We start from the raw sequence: 21,456 nt of genomic DNA on the forward strand, positions 1-21,456 counted from the left end.
GGAATGAGACTTATTACAAAATCCACACCCACCTGAATATGTCTCCGAGACTGTCTGAAGAGCAAATGCAGAACTAGGAGACTTCTTTCTTCTCTCAGACTCCCTCACACTGCGGCCGTCTGTCCCTGCAGCAGTAGTCACGTCTGAGCGTTCACGGCGCTCAATCTCCTTCCTAAGAAAATCCAGCAGCCATGCGAGATCCGTTTCGTGGCCCGATCCTTCCCTCGACCACTCCAAACGGATGTCGCTCGGCAGACGAGACAAAATCACTGGGGTGAGGAAGAGGCCAAACTCACTACCACTTACCCCCAGTGACTCCAAACTCCTGATGTGGATCAGGAGGTCATCCTGCAGCTTCCTCAAGGCGGACACAAGTCGTAGATCCTGGGGGCTTGAACGGCAGGCTCAAGCTAAGAAGATCTTGAATGTGGGCGAAGATAATCCTCTCTGGCTTCCCATACCGCTCCTTCAACAGATTACAGGCCACAGCATAATTAACTGCAGCAAGTGACAAGCCTTGGATGACAGACTTGGCCTCGCCTTCCAATAAGGCCTGCAGATAGGTGAACTTGCTGATGGCTGGTAGAGTCGTCTACCATGGACACGAACAAATCCTAGAATGACTGCCACTGGGTTAGTTCACCACTAAACTTCGGCAAGTCGAGCCGTGGAAGGTTCACACTGGCACTAGTAGACACTGCGCTTGCAGACTTATCTTCACTACTTCCCGACCCTTCATGGACGGCAGTCTTGTCAAGTTTCGCCAACAGTTCGCCAGCCTGCACCCGAACAGCTCTAACACCACTGCGTAAACTATCTGCTTTGTCCAGGTCTGCTTCCAACAACTCAGGGTCACTTATTGTCAGTTCATATTCCGCTTGAACTCGGTCCAAGGTGTCTAGACGCTTATCTAAATCCGCTATAGCGTCTTCCAGCTGCACCCTGGACACAGTTGGCAGTTCAAGCAAAGTCTGCAAAGCCTTGGAGGCTCTCGTACACCACCCTCGAGCAGCCGCCCGTCCTCTTTCAAGTTGCTCCTTCTCCGCCATCACGAGTAATCACCACATCTTGCTGCACGTATACAGAAGTTCAGTTCGCTTGAGCACGTAAAGGCTGCTCCCGGGTCTGGGCACCACTTGTTCCTCCCACACAAGTCCCATAGGAGGAGAAACCGGTGAAAATAACGCGCGAGGTGGAGCAACACGGGGGGCTATCAAACATCTCGAGTCTCGTGGTGTACTGAGTTTAATAACAGCGGTGAACCCAAACATCTGTTTCGCCTGCCGACGTGGCAAACCCGCAGGCAGCATGACGTGTCAGGCACAGCTTATTTGTGTACCGACCTATGAACAAACATATAATTTATACCCAAATTAATGTAAATTCATATATAACAATAAATCAGATATCAACACCCTTTAAAGTCTCAATACAAATAATCTTGGTAATCCCATTCTCCCTCAAAAACCGAGTGAACCAAGTTCAAACCCCTGGCGTCAACATCATTCAAACCCCTGGCGCCAACATGAACAATAATTCATTTACGTCACTACATAAGACAAAGCGATTCTGTTGTGCGCAGGGAGATGGGGCGAGCATTTTTGAACAGTAAATCATATGGATGGGTTGCTACTCCATCTCTCTGCTGACGTCACCGGTAGGCAGTGCTCTGAAACAACACTAACGACTATCAACGGCGTGACTCCACCCACTCATGACGTCACCTTAGATTGCCAAAGCTCTCTTATGAAATATTGTTTAAACCAGATCTGCCAATATCGCTTCCAATTGCCCCGCCCCGACAACTTGCATCCAAACTCCGCCCACTCGTGACGTCACCTTAGTACCCAGGCTAGCACAGCAACCGTGTCTTATGAATTACTGTTTGAAACCAGATTTGCGAAAAATGCTCCCCCACAGCCCGTCTAGCCCGCTTAGTCAAATCCCCACGGCCCGCGTAACATTGGGAGGCCCACTCAGAAACCCTCTTATGAATTACTACTGTCTTCATTCGGTCTGCCAAACTTGCTGAAAAACATACGTTACATGGTTAGGTTAGGTTAGGTTAGGTTAACATATTCATAGATGGCAGGACTGGCAAAGGTATTGCTTTAGGCAATACCGACGTTCAAATCATGGATCATAGCGGAACTCGTAGGTTTGACTCATCTCTTTCTATAGACAAGAGAGATCGCTTAAATACTCACTTGTAATTTGCAAAATTCCATAGATGAGTAGGCTATAAGAGAATTCATTTGATTTCGAGCGCAAGTATCATATGGTGCACTGTATCATCTCATGTGCATGTGTCCTTCATTTGGCAGTGGGAAAATATCAATTTTAGATTTGCAGTCTATATCTAGGCTAATCATTGTACCCAATAACAGTGAATGCAAATATCAACGGCATTACTGGTGTTAGAATTTTTTTTGTTTAGCTCTTCAAATCTTTACACATACACACGGCTGTATATTTGTCATATTTTCAGTAAAATATGTGTAAATGAATTTACAGTGTACATGGATCTTGCCAAAGTAAGCTTAAACTCACGTACATGCAAAATACACAAAGATCGACCGTGGACGATTGCCTTGAAATGATAAACATAGAAAATGGTAGAAATTAGTCATTGTAGAAAATGGTAAACACTTTAGGGGTAACTAACACATGTTATGTATTTTATATGGTTTAAGAAGTTGGGATACGTTACTCTATATGTATTGACTTGTAGATTTACTTACGTTTTATTTATATGCCATCGAAATAAACATAGAAAATGGTAGAAATTAGTCATTGTAGAAAATGGTAAACTTTTTCGGGGTAACAAACATGTTATGTATTTTATAGGGTTTAAGAAGTTGGGCTACGTTACTCTATGTATATCGACTTATACATTTACTTACGTTTTATTTATATGCCATCGACATATACATTAGGTTAGGTTAGGTTAGGCATGAAAACCATAAGAGTCTTATCATACTTGTAAGAATGCCTGTGGAGTTCCTTGGTCGTAGGCGCCTTTGTTTTTCTTTTTGTTGTTGGTTTGTTAGACGACGGGACGGGGAGACCTAAGTTTCTACCTCGGCGCTTCGGCAAGTACATGCATCATGTCGCTTGGCCGTGCGCGTGCGAATCGTAGTATTAGTGTTCGACCCCAATGCCGCCGCCGCAACATCATCATCAGCGGCAGCTGCATTAGTAGTATCCTTCTTCACTGCCATTAGACCCAGTCTAATGGAAATCCTTGGTCTGTCTTTTCGAAGACATTCTTCTCCATATGGAACCGTCATGGCACCCGCTGCGGCACGGGGGAGACGACGCCTTGCCCTTTATGGCTTTTTCCTATTGTGAGTGTTGCCTGCTTTCCCCCGACGCTTCAATGCAGCACATTTCCTGAGAATGCCACAAGATGGGATTTTCTCCTTGTTTTAAAAAGGGGCAGGATGTTGTGGTGGCACCCGCCCCAGCCAATTGTTATGATGATGATGATGAGACGGTAAGGGGGGGACCTGAGCTTCTGCCTCGGCAAGTACATGCATCATGTCGCTTGACTTTGCGCGTGCGATTCGTAGGTCTTATTAGTGTTCTACCCCAATGCCGCAGCAGCAGCAAAGGGAGGAAATTGGGTAGAGTTGAGAGCTACAGTTGCTGCTCTAACCCATCCCAAATACGGATCAACCAAACCCTGATGTGCTGTATCGAACCGTTTGCATACAACTTACGTGCCAGCCTGGGTGCCGTAAGTGGCAGAGCAATCTCCTCACTGCGATCCACTAAGGTTTATCCCGGAAAAAGGTTAGGGGATTTGTCACGCCAATCGATGGCAAAAGCCCCTACATAGTAGACATATAGATTAAGAGTTGTGTATTTCGCCACCGTAACTGGACCTCCTACGCCGGCATCGAAAGTGAGGGTAAGGAGGAGGAGGAGGAGGCGGCTGGCTGGGTGTGTGTTTGTGTGTGGTATGGAATGCGAGAGCGCGCGGGAGGTAGATTAAGAGGAGTTGTGTATTTCGCCACCGTAACTGGACCTCCTACGCCGGCATCGAAACTGAGAGTGAGGAAGGAGGAGGCTGGCTGGGTGTGTGTGTTTGTGTGGTATGGAATGCGAGAGCGCGCGTGAGGTAAGGGGGTCAGCCTTCCTCCTCCTCCTTCGCCGTCACCCTCCCGCTTCCTCGCTCGCGTACGACGTTACTAAAACAACCGGCAATCTAGTGAGTGATGTCAAACTCCGCGAACGCAATGTGGGTCGATCGATAATGGTCCACTGATGTTCACCACCACCACCGTGTGTGAGGAAGGGGGGGGGGGTGGGTCGGCCGCGCGTCATCGCAAGCGAGAGTGAGGAGGTGGCTGGCTGGCTGGCTGGCTCGGTGTGTGTGGTATGCGCGCGGGGAGATAGGAGGGTCGGCCGCCGCCGCCGCCGCTCTCTCGCTTAGGTTAGGTTTAACTGGAGAAAGGTTAGGGGATTTGTCACGCCTACTGAAGGCAAAAGTCCCAACATAGTCGACATATAGATTAAGAGTTGTCTATTTCGCCACTGTAACTGGACCTCCTACGTCGGCATCGAAAGTGAGAGTGAGGAGGAGGAGGAGGAGGCGGCTGGCTGGGTGTGTGTTTGTGTGTAGTATGGAATGCGAGAGCGCGCGGGAGGGGGGGGTCGTCCGGCCTTTTTCAACGCCGCCACCCGCCCGTTCCCTCGTTCGCGCACTACTTACTAAAACAACAACCGGCAATCTAGTGAGTGATGTCAAACTCCGCGGACGCAATGTGAGTCGATCGATAATAGGCCACTGATGTTCACCACCACCACCGTGTGTGAGGAAGGGAGGGAGGTGGGTCGGCCGCGCGTCATCGAAAGCGAGAGTGAGGAGGTGACTGTCTGTCTGGCTGGCTCGGTGTGTGTGGTATGCGCGCGGTGAGGGAGAGGGTTGGCCGCCGCCGTTGCCGCCGCTCTCGCTTGTTGTTAAGTAAGGTTATGTTAGGTTAGGTTAGGTTGAGGTGGTGTGCCAAGTGAGAGGGTTAGGGAGAATGATTTGGTAAACATAGAAGAGGTAGTAAAAGCTTTGCGGGAGATGAAAGCCGGCAAGGCGGATTTTGGATGGTATTGCAGTGGAATTTATTAAAAAAGGGGGTGACTGTATTGTTGACTGGTTGGTAAGGCTATTTAACGTATGTATGATGCATGGTGAGGTGCCTGAGGATTGGCAGAATGCTTGCATAGTGCCATTGTACAAAGGCAAAGGGGATAAAAGTGAGTGCTCAAATTACAGAGGTATAAGTTTGCTGAATATTCCTGGGAAATCATATGAGAGGGTATTAATTTAGAGGGCGAAGGCATGTACAGAGCATCAGATTGGGGAAGAGCAGTGTGGTTTCAGAAGTGGTAGAGGATGTGTGGATCAGGTGTTTGCTTTGAAGAATGTATGTGAGAAATACTTAGAAAAGCAAATGGATTTTTGTGTAGCATTTATGGATCTGGAGAAGGTATATGACAGAGTAGATAGAGATGCTCTGTGGAAGGTATTAAGAATATATGGTGTGGGAGGCAAGTTGTTAAAAGCAGTGAAAAGTTTTTATCGAGGATGTAAGGCATGTGTACGTGTAGGAAGAGAAGAAAGCGATTGGTTCTCAGTGAATGTAGGTTTGTGGCAGGGGTGTGTGATGTCTCCATGGTTGTTTAATTTGTTTATGGATGGGGTTGTTAGGGAGGTGAATGCAAGAGTTTTGGAGAGAGGGGCAAGTATGCAGTCTGTTGTGGATGAGAGGGGTTGGGAAGTGAGTCAGTAACATGTTGTTCGTTGATGATACAGTGCTGATGGCTGATTCATGTGAGAAACTGCAGAAGCTGGTGACTGAGTTTGGTAAAGTTTGTGAAAGAAGAAAGCTGAGAGTAAATATGAATAAGAGCAAGGTTATTAGGTACAGTAGGGTTGAGGGACTAGTCAACTGGGAGGTAAGTTTGAATGGAGAAAAACTGGAGGAAGTGAAGTGTTTTAGATATCTGGGAGTGGATTTGGCAGCGGATGGAACCATAAAAGCGGACGTGAATCATAGGGTGCGGGAGGGGGCGAAAGTTCTGGGAGCGTTGAAGAATGTGTGGAAGGCAAGAACATTATCTTGGAAAGCAAAAATGGGTATGTTTGAAGGAATAGTGGCTCCAACAATGTTGTATGGTTGCGAGGCGTGGGCTATAGATAGAGTTGTGCGGAGGAGGTTGGATGTGCTAGAAATGAGTTGTTTGAGGACAATATGTGGTGTGAGGTGGTTTAATCGAGCAAGTAATAATAGGGCAAGAGAGATGTATGGTAATAAAAAGAGTGTGGTTGAGAGAGCAGGAGAGTGTGTTTTGAAATAGTTTGGTCACATGAAGAGAATGAGTAAGGAAAGATTGACAAAGAGGATATATGTGTCGGAGGTGGAGGGCATGAGGAGAAGTGGGAGACCAAATTGGAGGTGGAAAGATGGAGTGAAAAAGATTTTGAGCGATCGGGGCCTGAACATGCAGGAGGGTGAAAGGCGTGCAAGGAATAGAGTGAATTGGAACGATGTGGTATACCGGGGTCGACGTGCTGTCAATGGATTGAACCAGGGCATGTGAAGCGTCTCGGTAAACCATGGAAAGTTCTGTGGAGCCTGGATGTGGAAAGGGAGCTGTGGTTTCGGTGCATTATTACATGACAGCTAGAGACTGAGTGTGAACGAATGTGACCTTTGTTGTCTTTTCCTTGCGCTACCTCGCGCATATAAGGGGGGAGGGGGTTGTTATTTCATGTGTGGCGGGGTGGGGATGGGAATGAATAAAGGCAGACATTATGAATTATGTTCATGTGTATATATGTATATGTCTGTGTGTGTATATATATGTATACGTTGAGATGTATAGGTATGTATATTTGCTTGTGTGGACGTGTATGTGGGTGGGTTGGGCCATTTTCTCTTCTGTTTCCTTGCGCTACCTCGCTAACGCGGGAGACAGCGACAAAGCAAAATATATAAATAAATAAAAATAGATAGTATTGTAGCTGATGTATCGTCCAGCATGCTCGCTGGTTATGAGTCAACCTGAAAGATGACATGGTTTTTTGAGGAGGCAGATGTTATGTATTTAATTTTTTGTACCTTGAAAAAGAATGTTTTTGTTTTGTATAATGTCCCATAATATACCGTTAACTTTTCTCTTCCAGACTTGAAGAATGTTATAAATTTTCTATTCTTTTATTATGTCACTGACTTTATTTAATTATATAAATTACTATTAAAGTTTTGCTTAAATTATAATTGTTACTTTTCTGTACAAAAAAGTGCTTGTTTTGCTAAAACAGTAATTTTGAGAGCTGGAGCTATGGTGTTCAAACGCACATTCACTCTCTCTGCTCGTTGCTTGTTAGTTGGGTAAACGTTCGCGCTGGCTTCTCTGCAGAATCAGGTTGTATTTGCCCTTCTTGTTGTCATCAGCCCTTGATTAATTGTCATAGTCAAAGATAAGGATATAGGCTTTATTTAGAGAAGGAAAGAACAATATTTGTGGACATGTAAATATTTAATTAGGATAAATGTTTCCGTTGCTAGTCCATCTCGACGTCGGTCATGTGTTCAGATCATAACTTGTTTTTTGTTTCTTTCAAGATGTTTTTGCTGATTGTTTATCTACCGAAACAGTTATATCAGGGCATAATCCTGGGCTAATGTGTGTTAAGGGGTCGAAACCTACCGTATTCGAAGGCGATTGGTAACGTTACACTGAGGATGGAGATGCGGTGTGTGAAGCCATTAAGCGCGTCGTAAACAGGATCCTCCTGAATCTTGTGTCGCGACTTTTACCACAGTTTCGGTAGAGAGATGAGACGCAATAGTACAATATCTTCTGTGGTTTTCAGTGTCAGCGTTTTTTATGTTTCTCGTATGTAATTGGGAATATCTTATTTCCCTGTCTGATAGGAGAGCCTGTAGTACATGAAACGTAACCCTAAAATAGTTCCTAGATAAGCTCTTCCTATCATTGGAACACCTTATACTAGTCTCTTCGTTTCTAGATAGCACGCGCGACACACAGCAATACAGAAAGATTATGTATATCTGTGTTTGAGTCTCTTATAGATTAAGATAAAACTATACGTCTGCCTCTAAATCATATCTTACCGCTTGGCAAGCATAAGTTGAACCGAGCTTAAGGGTCAACCACTTGCCTTCAAGAACTTCCCTCACGTTAAGAAAATGTGGCAACCGTCGCCAGGGAAATGAAATCATAAACAAGCATGCTGGCCATACGGGGATTTGAGCCTGTAGTTCAGGTGGTGTCACCACTCTGTCTGTACAGAGCCACCTTATTATCGTGATAAGTATTTCGACGACGCAGGTAGCTATAATAACTAGACCTCCGTCCCTTGCAGAGCTAGACTACGCAATTGTCCAAGACAATATGTTTACCAAATGGCGTCCGAGCTACGTCTCTTCGTTGCAAATCAACTGACTTATATTTCTCTTGTATCTTTCCTGATGATGTGACTATTACACGAAACTGCACTTGGGAACTTACCGTGTTTCATTTTCCCCGTGGACTCGTAGGAGTATATATATATATATATATATTTTTTTTTTTATTATTTTTATTTTGCTTTGTCGCTGTCTCCCGCGTTTGCGAGGTAGCGCAAGGAAACAGACGAAAGAAATGGCCCAACCCACCCCCATACACAATGTATATACATACACGTCCACACACGCAAATATACATACCTATACATCTCAATGTACACATATATATACACACACAGACACATACATATATACCCATGCACACAATTCACACTGTCTACCTTTATTCACTCCCATCGCCACCTCGCCACACATGGAATACCATCCCCCTCCCCCCTCATGTGTGCGAGGTAGCACTAGGAAAAGACAACAAAGGCCTCATTCGTTCACACTCAGTCTCTAGCTGTCATGCAATAATGCCCGAAACCACAGCTCCCTTTCCACATCCAAGCCCCACACAACTTTCCATGGTTTACCCCAGACGCTTCACCTGCCCTGATTCAATCCATTGACAGCACGTCAACCCCGGTATACCACATCGATCCAATTCACTCTATTCCTTGCCCTCCTTTCACCCTCCTGCATGTTCAGGCCCCGATCACACAAAATCTTTTTCACTCCATCTTTCCACCTCCAATTTGGTCTCCCTCTTCTCCTCGTTCCCTCCACCTCCGACACGTATATCCTCTTGGTCAATCTTTCCTCACTCATCCTCTCCATGTGACCAAACCATTTCAAAACACCCTCTTCTGCTCTCTCAACCACGCTCTTTTTATTTCCACACATCTCTCTTACCCTTACGTTACTTACTCGATCAAACCACCTCACACCACACATTGTCCTCAAACATCTCATTTCCAGCACATCCACCCTCCTGCGCACAACTCTATCCATAGTCCACGCCTCGCAACCATACAACATTGTTGGAACCACTATTCCTTCAAACATACCCATTTTTGCTTTCCGAGATAATGTTCTCGACTTCCACACATTCTTCAAGGCTCCCAGAATGTTCGCCCCCTCCCCCACCCTATGATCCACTTCCGCTTCCATGGTTCCATCCGCTGCCAGATCCACTCCCAGATATCTAAAACACTTCACTTCCTCCAGTTTTTCTCCATTCAAACTCACCTCCCAATTGACTTGACCCTCAACCCTACTGTACCTAATAACCTTGCTCTTATTCACATTTACTCTTAACTTTCTTCTTTCACACACATTACCAAATTCAGTCACCAGCTTCTGCAGTTTCTCACATGAATCAGCCACCAGCGCTGTATCATCAGCGAACAACAACTGACTCACTTCCTAAGCTCTCTCATCCCCAACAGACTTCATACTTGCCCCTCTTTCCAAAACTCTTGCATTCACCTCCCTAACAACCCCATCCATAAACAAATTAAACAACCATGGAGACATCACACACCCCTGCCGCAAACCTACATTCACTGAGAACCAATCACTTTCCTCTCTTCCTCCACGTACACATGCCTTACATCCTCGATAAAAACTTTTCACTGCTTCTAACAACTTGCCTCCCACACCATATATTCTTGATACCTTCCACAGAGCATCTCTATCAACTCTATCATATGCCTTCTCCAGATCCATAAATGCTACATACAAATCCATTTGCTTTTCTAAGTATTTCTCACATACATTCTTCAAAGCAAACACCTGATCCACACATCCTCTACCACTTCTGAAACCACACTGCTCTTCCCCAATCTGATGCTCTGTACATGCCTTCACCCTCTCAATCAATACCCTCCCATATAATTTGCCAGGAATACTCAACAAACTTATACCTCTGTAATTTGAGCACTCACTCTTATCCCCTTTGCCTTTGTACAATGGCACTATGCACGCATTCCGCCAATCCTCAGGCACCTCACCATGAGTCATACATACATTAAATAACCTTACCAACCAGTCAACAATACAGTCACCCCCTTTTTTAATAAATTCCACTGCAATACCATCCAAACCTGCTGCCTTGCCGGCTTTCATCTTCCGCAAAGCTTTTACTACGTCTTCTCTGTTTACCAAATCATTCTCCTTAACCCTCGCACTTTGCATACCACCTCGACCAAAACACCCTATATCTGCCACTCTATCATCAAACACATTCAACAAACCTTCAAAATACTCACTCCATCTCCTCACATCACCACTACTTGTTATCACCTCCCCATTTGCGCCCTTCACTGAAGTTCCCATTTGCTCCCTTGTCTTACGCACTTTATTTACCTCCTTCCAGAACATCTTTTTATTCTCCCTAAAATTTAATGATACTCTCTCACCCCAACTCTCATTTGCCCTTTTTTTCACCTCTTGCACCTTTCTCTTGACCTCCTGTCTCTTTCTTTTATACGTCTCCCACTCAATTGCATTTTTTCCCTGCAAAAATCGTCCAAATGCCTCTCTCTTCTCTTTCACTACTACTCTTACTTCTTCATCCCACCACTCACTACCCTTTCTAATCAACCCACCTCCCACTCTTCTCATGCCACAAGCATCTTTTGCGCAATCCATCACTGATTCCCTAAATACATCCCATTCCTCCCCCACTCCCCTTACTTCCATTGCTCTCACCTTTTTCCATTCTGTACTCAGTCTCTCCTGGTACTTCCTCACACAAGTCTCCTTCCCAAGCTCACTTACTCTCACCACCCTCTTCACCCTAACATTCACTCTTCTTTTCTGAAAACCCATACAAATCTTCACCTTTGCCTCCACAAGATAATGATCAGACATCCCTCCAGTTGCACCTCTCAGCACATTAACATCCAAAAGTCTCTCTTTCGCGCGCCTGTCAATTAACACGTAATCCAATAACGCTCTCTGGCCATCTCTCCTACTTACATAAGTATACTTATGTATATATATATATATATATATATATATATATATATATATATATATATATATATATATATATATATTTATTTATTTTTTTATTATAAAAGTTTTGGAAAGAGGGGCAAGTATGAAGTCTGTTGGGGATGAGAGAGCTTGGGAAGTGAGTCAGTTGTTGTTCGCTGATGATACAGCGCTGGTGGCTGATTCATGTGAGAAACTGCAGAAGCTGGTGACTGAGTTTGGTAAAGTGTGTGAAAGAAGAAAGTTATGAGTAAATGTGAATAAGAGCAAGGTTATTAGGTACAGTAGGGTTGAGGGTCAAGTCAATTGGGAGGTAAGTTTGAATGGAGAAAAACTGGAGGAAGTAAAGTGTTTTAGATATCTGGGAGTGGATCTGGCAGCGGATGGAACCATGGAAGCGGAAGTGAATCATAGGGTTGGGGAGGGGGCGAAAATCCTGGGAGCCTTAAAGAATGTGTGGAAGTCGAGAACATTATCTCCGAAAGCAAAAATGGTTATGTTTGAAGGAATAGTGGTTCCAACAATGTTGTATGGTTGCGAGGCGTGGACTATGGATAGAGTTGTGCGCAGGAGGGTGGATGTGCTGGAAATGAGATGTTTGAGGACAATATGTGGTGTGAGGTGGTTTGATCGAGTAAGTAATGTAAGGGTAAGAGAGATGTGTGGAAATAAAAAGAGCGTGGTTGGGAGATCGGAAGAGGGTGTTTTGAAATGGTTTGGTCTCATGGAGAGAATGAGTGAGTAAAGATTGACCAAGAGGATATATGTGTCAGAGGTGGAGGGAACGAGGAGAAGTGGGAGACCAAATTGGAGGTGGAAAGATGGAGTGAAAAAGATTTTGAGTGATCGGGACCTGAACATGCAGGAGGGTGAAAGGTGGGCAAGGAATAGAGTGAATTGGATCGATGTGGTATACCGGGGTCGACGTGCTGTCAATGGATTGAATCAGGGCATGTGAAGCGTCTGGGGTAAACCATGGAAAGTTCTGTAGGGCCTGGATGTGGAAAGGGAGCTGTGGTTTCGGGCATTATTGCATGACAGCTAGAGACTGAGTGTGAACGAATGGGGCCTTTGTTGTCTTTTCCTAGCGCTACCTCGCCCACATGAGGGGAGAGGGGGATGTTATTCCATGTGTGGCGAGGTGGCGATGAGAATGAATAAAGGCAGACAGTGTGAATTGTGTGCATGTGTATATATGTATGTGTCTGTGTGTGTATATATATATGTGTACATTGAGATGTATGGGTATGAATATTTGCGTGTGTGGACGTGTATGTATATACATGTGTATGGGGATGGGTTGGGCCATTTCTTTCGTCTGTTTCCCTGCGGTACCTCGCAAACGCGGGAGACAGCGACAAAGCAAAATAATAATATATATGTGTGTGTGTGTGTGTGTGTGTGTGTGTGTGTGTGTGTGTGTGTGTGTACATGAGTTATATCAAGTGTTAGAGAGTATAAGTGACTTAGTTTTGTGGTAAATACACAAAATTATGTCGAGACCAAGTGACCTATAAATTGCAGGCCAGGGTGGCAATGCCGAGGTATTGGCTGGTCGTGATGAAGGCTTGTGAAGACGACCATGTCCAGGGTAAGGAGCCACAGTATAATCATCCTCTTATTAAGCTACTAATTCTTCAGATATCTTGGACGTATTTTTGGGTTTGTGATCTCAAATATAATGTCATGTGTATGTGAGTTTTTAGGTAGTATGTTCATCAGATTGCGTTCATATTTGTGTGCCTGTATTTGTGTTCTTGTTTATCATTGTGTTTTTTTTACTGTGAATGATATTTGTGTTTGTTTACCTGTCAATATGCATGCATGTATTAATGTATACAGATGTGTTTGCGAGCGTCTGAAAATCCGTGTGGCACCAGAAACACGTATTAATGATATATTAGGCGTAATTCGAAGCATACTCGCATCATTTTATGATATGTTTTGAAGCACTTTACAAAAGTACGATAATTTTCATGTCTTGCATCAAAAAATTACTGAAGGATGCAAAATTGTGGGAGCGATTACGTCTCCATTCCCCTAGGGTGATGCGTCTCACTGGCATGAATAACGTCGGTCCTACTGAGATTGAGATGAGGTCCTTTGTTATTTTCCTTTGGTAATTATATACCCGCCTCATATTTTATTCCCAAGACCGTCATGCCGACGTGCAAGGCTGTGGTGTAATCTGTAATAGTCACCTCGCTGGTCTACTTAATTCGACATAGACACATTAACAAATTGGGAGAGATGTGCTTAATTCGGGACTATATTATTGTCCTGGCATTTATTCTGCATGGTTCCGTTTACTAGCTTTATATTTTTCAGTCAATAGTTTTTCTCGAGTATTGTTTATGCGTTTATGCAGGTTTGTCTCCTTTCAAATCATAACGTGCGGAAAAGATATCCTGATGTAATTTTTTTTTTCTGGTATGAAACTCAGGAAAGATCCTAGCTTTCCAGGAGATATTCTTATTCACTTTGGCTATAATTTTCTCTCAGACACTATCGTTAATCAAGGGGACGCCATCATTCTTGTATTAAATAACACACAAACTCTTGTATCTGAGAACATGATTAATCTCGTACGTCTCCCAGAGATACTGGTTGGTGTGTTGGTCGCGCCCCGGGCCACTGTGACGTTGTGGTAAGCACGTCAAGCTCATCTGACTGGCTTATTATTCAGTACTGGTGGATGATTGTTTTCTCATGTTATCATGCGCCCGCTACGAAGTGATTAGAAGGTATATTGCTTTATTACACCTGTCTGTCTGTGTTCCTCCCGAGTGAGGGTGTTATAATTTGTATAATCAACGCTCTCGCTTACGATTACGATTGTCAGTTGAATAAAATGGAACTATACTGATTTATGACATGGAAATCATAAACGGAGATATATAATGATTTTGTTTACGCGTTTACCCGTGTTAGTAAGTACGGTACCTGTTATGTGTACCCGCCTTCCCACACAGATATTCTTACTAGGATTCAGCTGAAATTTTGTTAAGTGCATCATATGTATATTAAACATGCATGTGAAGTTATAGTGGCATTAGAAAGGACTTGCAGAAACTTGCATGACACTTTTTCCAGCTATATTACGTTGCGCAGTATCTATCTGTTTGGTGTAGTCAGTTCCTCTTACAGTTATTTATAGATTAAAATGAAACTTTTTATATATAATTCTGATGGCCATTGGTGAACTTGTCCAAAAATTGTCATGAGCTGCACATAAACACTTCCCACTCCTTTGTGTTAAATAAGAAATAAGATATTAGTGTTCTTTAAATAGACAGACTTGTAACTTCACTTGAATAACCGTACCCACTCACTACAATAAGTGTAGCCTGTGCACACACTGGAGGTACTCGTGTAGTTACGACATGCTCGTCTCCGTTTTAAACCTGACATCAGGAAAGTTTTGATAGACTGGTGCCTTTTCCGTGTCTGTTATATTTCTCTCTCTTGCTTATCTTTCAGACTTGTTTACTGGTGCCCCGCGATAGGGAGATTGTGCCAGGAATGATGAAGAAAAGACCTCATTCCCTCACATACATCCTTAAACTTTCGTGCGTAATGCACCGAAACCATGGCCCCATGTCCACAGCCAGGCCCCACAGACCTTTACGCGGCTTCTCCTCCTGCTTCATATGCCTTAGTTCAGTGCATGGACACCAAGTCGTCACCTGTATACCACATATTTCCCATGCACTGTATCCTGTGCACACCTCTTCACCATCCTTCATATTCTGGCTCCGCTCACTCAAAATCTTTTTTCGCTCCAACCTTACATCTTCACTTTGATCTCCCTTCTCTTGTCCTCTCCACTTTTGCCACATATATCCTGTAGGTCAACCTTTCCTCGCTTATTCTCTCTACATATCCAAAGTCTTTCAGCACACCCTCTTCAGCACTCTCAACCACACTCCTCTAGTACCACACCTCTTTCTTACCGTATCAACGCTTCTCACACCACAAGTTGTCCTGAAACATTTAATTTCCAAACATCCACTCTCACTCGTGTGTTCTCATACAGCATCGTTGGCGCTACCAATGACTATACAAACGATAATAGGAAAGTGACTGCTGCAACCAATAGAAAAGTGGATAACCAAAGTACGTATTGGCAACTGTGGCCACCTCTCCTGCCCACTATGGTCGTTACGCATATCCTTATTCTTCTTGGGCAACAAGTATTAATCATTAATACACATTAACGGCAGTATATTGTTTCACTCATCCTGGTGTTAGGTAGGTGCCAAGTTTCTCCTTGATATCTTCTCCCAGTACATATATGGTCAATGACAGGAGTACAGGCTTTTATAGTTCCCATCATTCAGTTGACGTACTGGAAATCTAACTTATTTGTTTTTCTTCCGGTCTGCTTCATCATTTATCTGTTAGCAGTATATGCATTTTTTTTAACCTTGTTATGTAACATATTTTGATCACTACTGTCTTTTCTGCGTGTATTATCCTGTATGTTGTTGATCAGTCATATGGTTATGATTATTTATCCCTCATCCGCAATCTCTGTATTGGATATTTTTCTCTGTCTTCTAATTTCATTTCTCTCCAAATTTTTCCCAATTATTTGATATATCATGAGTAATGAAATCAACAAGTCACACATTGTACTGCAATTAACAGCATGTTAAGCACACAGACCTTACCAATCACCACTACATAAATAGGATTTCAATAACCACCTGCATACCACATGAGTTATAGATAACAAAGATTGGCTTTGATGTTTGATATAGCATTACAGTAAGCACTGCAGGCATAGACCTACACTGTAAAATTCAAAAGCATGCACTTACTGAACGCCCAACAAACCAGGAAGCGTCGTGTTTCAGTTTGGAGGATGTCTGCCCAGTCACGTAATTTCTTTGATAAAAAATGACTGCAAACCCTGTAGCTTCTGTGCAACTTTTCTGCTCTCACATTCATAATATAAGGCACACAGACAGCATACTGACACACGAATCACCTGCAGAAACAATTACCGCAATCGGGAATTCTTCCCAATTAAGAGGTTAACAAATATGAATAAACGAAAATTCCCATGGTATCACATATTCACAGCTACCGGTTAGGCCTATTCTGGGTTATTGGTCAATAAGCGTACGTTAAGAGCAAACAATAGCACTTACCGATCGTTTTCTTTCATATATTGTGTGTGTGTGTGTGTGTGTGTGTGTGTGGATATTCTGCTCACAACACAGCAGTGAGAACGTCCGACCATGTTTTCTTGCTTTCAGATTGAGGTGTACATGAGAAAAAGCCATTTCGTCTCGCATTATTTTTGAAAAATATACAACTGTAGTCCCTTTTTGCGGATCAGTTCATTGGTATATATCCTGAATGAAATGTATATATGTATGTACATGATGGTGTTTCACAAGTTATAAAGTTATTTTTTTGGGTTACAGAGTAGAATTATGAAAGACGAGTTATGGTCATGGCAAAACTGTATTTCTAAAACGTGTACTTTGTATACGTGCAGACGAAAACTTAGGCGCCAGCCAACGCCACCTACATTCATCACGCAGCAATATCGTACTCTGAGGTTCCAGTTAGCATTAAAGGTCCTTTATAGCTTTCCTATCATCTGTTTTTAGGCATTGGGGGCTACTATACCTTCAAGGATACCCATTTTCACCTTCCCAAAGGTTGCTTCGCTTTCCACACTTTGCTCGGTGTTCCCAGAACATTCACCCACTCACACACCTTGTGACTCATCTCCACTTCCAAGGTTCCATTCGCTGTCCCAGGTATCTAAAACACCCCACTTTCTCCTTTTTTTGCAATTGAAACTCGCACTTCAGGTAACCTGTCTCTTTGTACTGCTAAACCTGAATAACCATGCTTTTATCCACATTTACTCTCACGTTTCTCCTTTCATACACTCTCCCAACGTCTGACACCAACTTCTGCAGTTTCCCATGCGAATGTGTCTTGCTCTCTTATCTTTTTCGGTTACTTCTGATAGATATTCCCCTGGACACTCTCCATGTCAGTGCTGAGTGTGGTAGTAGAGTGCGGTATGTCTGTTCATAGTGCCCACACCACACCTTCAGCTTTATCACTTTCCATTCCTCCCAGTAACCTTGGTAACGTGATTACTTGTGTCATTACTGTGTTCGTAGTTATGTCGCTCCTTGTTGTCTGAGCATCACCTTGAGGGGTATCGTCTCTGCTGCTTGTGATCTGTCATGGTCCATGTGTCTGGTCCTTTCTTAAGGACAGGGACGATGTAACCTGATATATGGTTATTTCGCATCGAGAGGAATATGAGGAACTATGAGGATCAGATACAGGGCTCATGAGTCTTGACTTTACTTAGAAATTCTTTGTTATTATTCAGTGCATCTGAAACGAGGTTCATGGCACGATCTAGGGTGAACCTAAAGCAAAGTTCGAAGCAAGGTTCTTTAGTGAATCTGAAGGTTCATGGTGGGATCTTGGGTGAACCTGAAGTAAAGTTCGCGGCAAGGTTCATTAGTGAACCTGAAGTAAGGTTCATAATGGGATCTTGGATAAACCTTTAGCAAAATTATTAGCTGGGTCCAGCAGTGAACCCGAAGCACGGATTGCACCTGGGTTAATGACTCGTCGTTGTTGAAATGTTGACGGTGCGAACCCGACACTGTCAGGCCGGGTTTCACAGCTGGACATTGGCAAAAAAAAAAAAAAAATGGCTAACGTCAGAATTTACTACTATAAGGAATATATAACCTCGTAAAAACAACAAAGTTCAGTTTCTCTTAATTTCACAACTGCATGTGATGCTGTAATGATACATATGGATTCGCCAATAATGAACTGTACAAATAAGAGATACGTTATTGTAAGGTCTTGGTATTGGTTCATCCTCCGTATCGAAGCACCAGTCGGTGGGTGGGCTAGTTCAGGCGTCATCAATATTGTACTGATGGAAGATTGTCTTATTTACCTGAGTCCTGGAGAACTGTCGTTTGTTAATTTTGCTCTTTAGTTTATCTCATTTATAAATAAAAAGAAAAGTTTGACCTACTACCGTGTAATTGTACCTTGACGATAAGAGGTAGTTAAGAGCAGTCGTTGTCGCCCAGCAAATGTAAACAAAGCATTGTGGCCGATGATTGGTGCAGCTGAATTCTCCCATAATGCCACCACCGCTGCCGGTACTCCAGATAGAAGTAGGGTAAACGTCAGCTGGACGAGCGGGTCGCGGTGTGTGTTGATCTCTGTGTTTGTCGAGAAGTATATTCAAACTGGGATGCTGTGGGAAACACCTGATCGTGTGGAAGTGTGCAGAGAATATGTACTGACAACAGCCTAAGTGAGAGTAATGTTTGTGCTGGTATTACATCTGCCAGTACCAGGACTCGTGTTCGTCGCAGGATGTGGCAGGTCAGTGATGTGTGGACACGTTGGGCTCGAACTATCTACGTAAATGTCATGTACACTGTGGTAAATATTTAGATAAGTTCTGAGTTTATATGGTGTGAGGAATATTACTATAATGATCGTTCATACGTGCCACTCGGAGTTGGACGAATATGTTACGATTTTTAAGTAAGAACTGTTAACGTTCGGTCGTATAATGGAATGTTACCCGTGTCTTTGTACCACCACATCCAAAAGGTATTTAAGGGTTATATGTGTATGGGATTATCTAGTTTCATAATACCTATTTCAGCAAGTAGGTTTAACATTAACGCCATTATTATAACTTTGTTTCCTTATAAAGTTTCGCAGGTTTTTCTTGAACCTTTACAATACAACTAAACAAGAAATTGTATATTTTTCTTAATTCTGATATATTTTTCTCTCCTTTTTCAGGTATGTTTTGTGTATAATATTTTCGTGTGAGGGTCGTCCGTAATACTCGAACATTTCTGTTGATTCGTCATGCTAGAATTTCGCCCACGTCCAGGTGAGATCCTTCATGTATTCTGGGAAACGTTTATTTTTTTCCGCTTATCCATGAAGGAGTTGATTATATTTTTACTTGATTTTAGTGTTTCGGTGTTGATTTCCTCCACTAGTCTTTCTGTAGCTGGTTGTCTAGTCATTTGGGTATTTACGCTAATGTTTTTCTAAAAAATTTCTGATCGATCCAGACTTGCTGCATTCAGATCTGGCTTTCAAAGTCATGTAGGACGTCATTATTTTACGCAGTGCATAAGTTGACTGGAAACGTTACCATTTTCTAATATATAGATTTATGTAACGACCAAAGAAAAATAATGCAGTTATCCATGAACGCATTATATTCATGGTTATTCACAGATAATGTAACCTAACAACGTGCGGTGCCCATCTTGGTCTCCATCTTCACACCAAAATACAATTAGTAGAAGATTTTCACTTGGTGTGATATTTGTCTTGTTTGTGATTTAGGCGTAAAAACTCCAGTTACACAGCAGAAATTGTCCTGTCCATTGATGTAAGAGCTTGGAAGCCTTTTTCGTTCTGAAAGTGAAAGTAACAGTAAGCGCGATAAGATATAGCAAACCATTGAACACAACACATCGGTTTTCATGTACAGTAACAAAATCCTGCTTTGCTGTTCCATTACCTCCTCGCTGCCACAACACTGCATGAGGGAAGCGCCACAGGGCTGCTTCAGTTGTCATAAAGCGCAGGACGTATTAAGTATTTGAGTCGCGTTGTCTCTTTATTTTTCATTTTTGATGTCTTGTTAAAATTGTGTGTAGGAACTTCGTTTATGCTATTTTTTTTTTTTAACTATTATTGTCATCGTTATTTCTTGGAGAAACATCGCAGTATTATAATCCGGAGCAGTTCGTCTTGTTTAAATACGGAAATGACGTAAAATAAAAAGTGTACAAGACCTTTGAGTTCCACACAGTGGGTGGGGTGGTTGGGCTTTAGAAATAGGGAAATACTGGATTACAAATATATAAACTGACACACCACCGTCCTACCTTAACCTAACGTAACTCGAAACGTAATCAATCCCAGCCTAACTTAACATTACGAAGTCTAACGACCCAAAACAAGACCAAACACAATTTAGTCAACGTTACGAAGTGTAACGTTAGCCAAGCGTTACCTAAAGATTACCGTTAGTAAGAATATTAACGATTATCAAACCTAACCAAACCTATTGTAACAATTTCCTACCCATAACGAAGGAACCACTAACAAACTTATTGTGAATGATGCAACATGGAGGAGGAATTGATTGAATCGGTAACTCGTCGTGACTGTGATACAAAGACTGCCAGATATCCGACTGCGGGTTTACCATAGACAGGACATCCGCCCGATGGTTTACATTATAGTACTGTTATTTTCCTTTCTGCCATATCTTTTTTTCTTTTAACTAACCTCGGAAAAGTCCTTGTGATGGTATATTGTTTATATAGCCGCCATGATATCCAGCAAGATGTAACAGTTTTTACTATTATCTAGTGTTTACATTAATTTTTATGGTGTCTTGGATGGTTAAAGGTTCATTGTAGAATGGATCTCTCGTTCTCTAAATGACGACAGAGGACCATACTCTCAAAAGGTTTAGCATAACATCTCGTAGATATGAAGGGTAGTTGGTTGTTTGGGTATTAGGATGATACTAGTAGTCGTCCTAGAGGTAATCTGCCACTTGACTCATATATAGTGCAAGACGAGGATTGCGTAGTAATGTAGCAGGTGGTACCATCCTCCCGGGCTACACGAAGTTCACGTTGGGTAACTCGGATCATAATGTTCCTTGTTCATCGTAAATTGAATTAGTGTATTATCTCTGCTCATCCTTAACATATCTGCATTTCAGAAGTTAGATTTACAAAGCAGGACGTAATAGGCATAAGTATTAGTAAGTTCTGTATTGTTGGTTTGCATGACTGACTCTCATAAATATTATTTTCTCCTAATGCTCTACCGATAGGCGTTTATGTATTCGGTCCATTAACAAATAATGAAGATTTTCCGAGTTCGGTCATCGCTGCCGAGCAGTTGTTACAGTAAATGAACGAAATTTTCGTTGCAGGTTTCCTTGGCGATTTTTTTTTCTTGGATAAGT

The 21,456-nt window shown here is 42.8% G+C and overlaps 2 protein-coding genes across 3 annotated transcripts in view; one reads left to right on the plus strand and one right to left on the minus strand.

Moving 5' to 3' along the window:
- The window catches only part of LOC139750450 (uncharacterized), a 54,709-nt gene extending 53,492 nt beyond the window's left edge, over window positions 1-1,217 (minus strand). Inside the window, exon 1 of one of the 2 annotated variants that reach the window (XM_071665269.1) lies at window positions 33-1,217. The gene's annotated coding sequence lies outside the window, so the exon portion shown is untranslated. The remainder of the gene's footprint in view (window positions 1-32) is intronic. The other variant, XM_071665275.1, reaches the window with a different exon arrangement.
- The window catches only part of LOC139750070 (uncharacterized), a 77,316-nt gene that overhangs the window by 4,867 nt on the left and 50,993 nt on the right, over window positions 1-21,456 (plus strand).

Source organism: Panulirus ornatus, chromosome 9, assembly GCF_036320965.1.
Source record: "Panulirus ornatus isolate Po-2019 chromosome 9, ASM3632096v1, whole genome shotgun sequence".
Classification (NCBI taxonomy): Eukaryota; Metazoa; Arthropoda; class Malacostraca; order Decapoda; family Palinuridae; genus Panulirus; species Panulirus ornatus.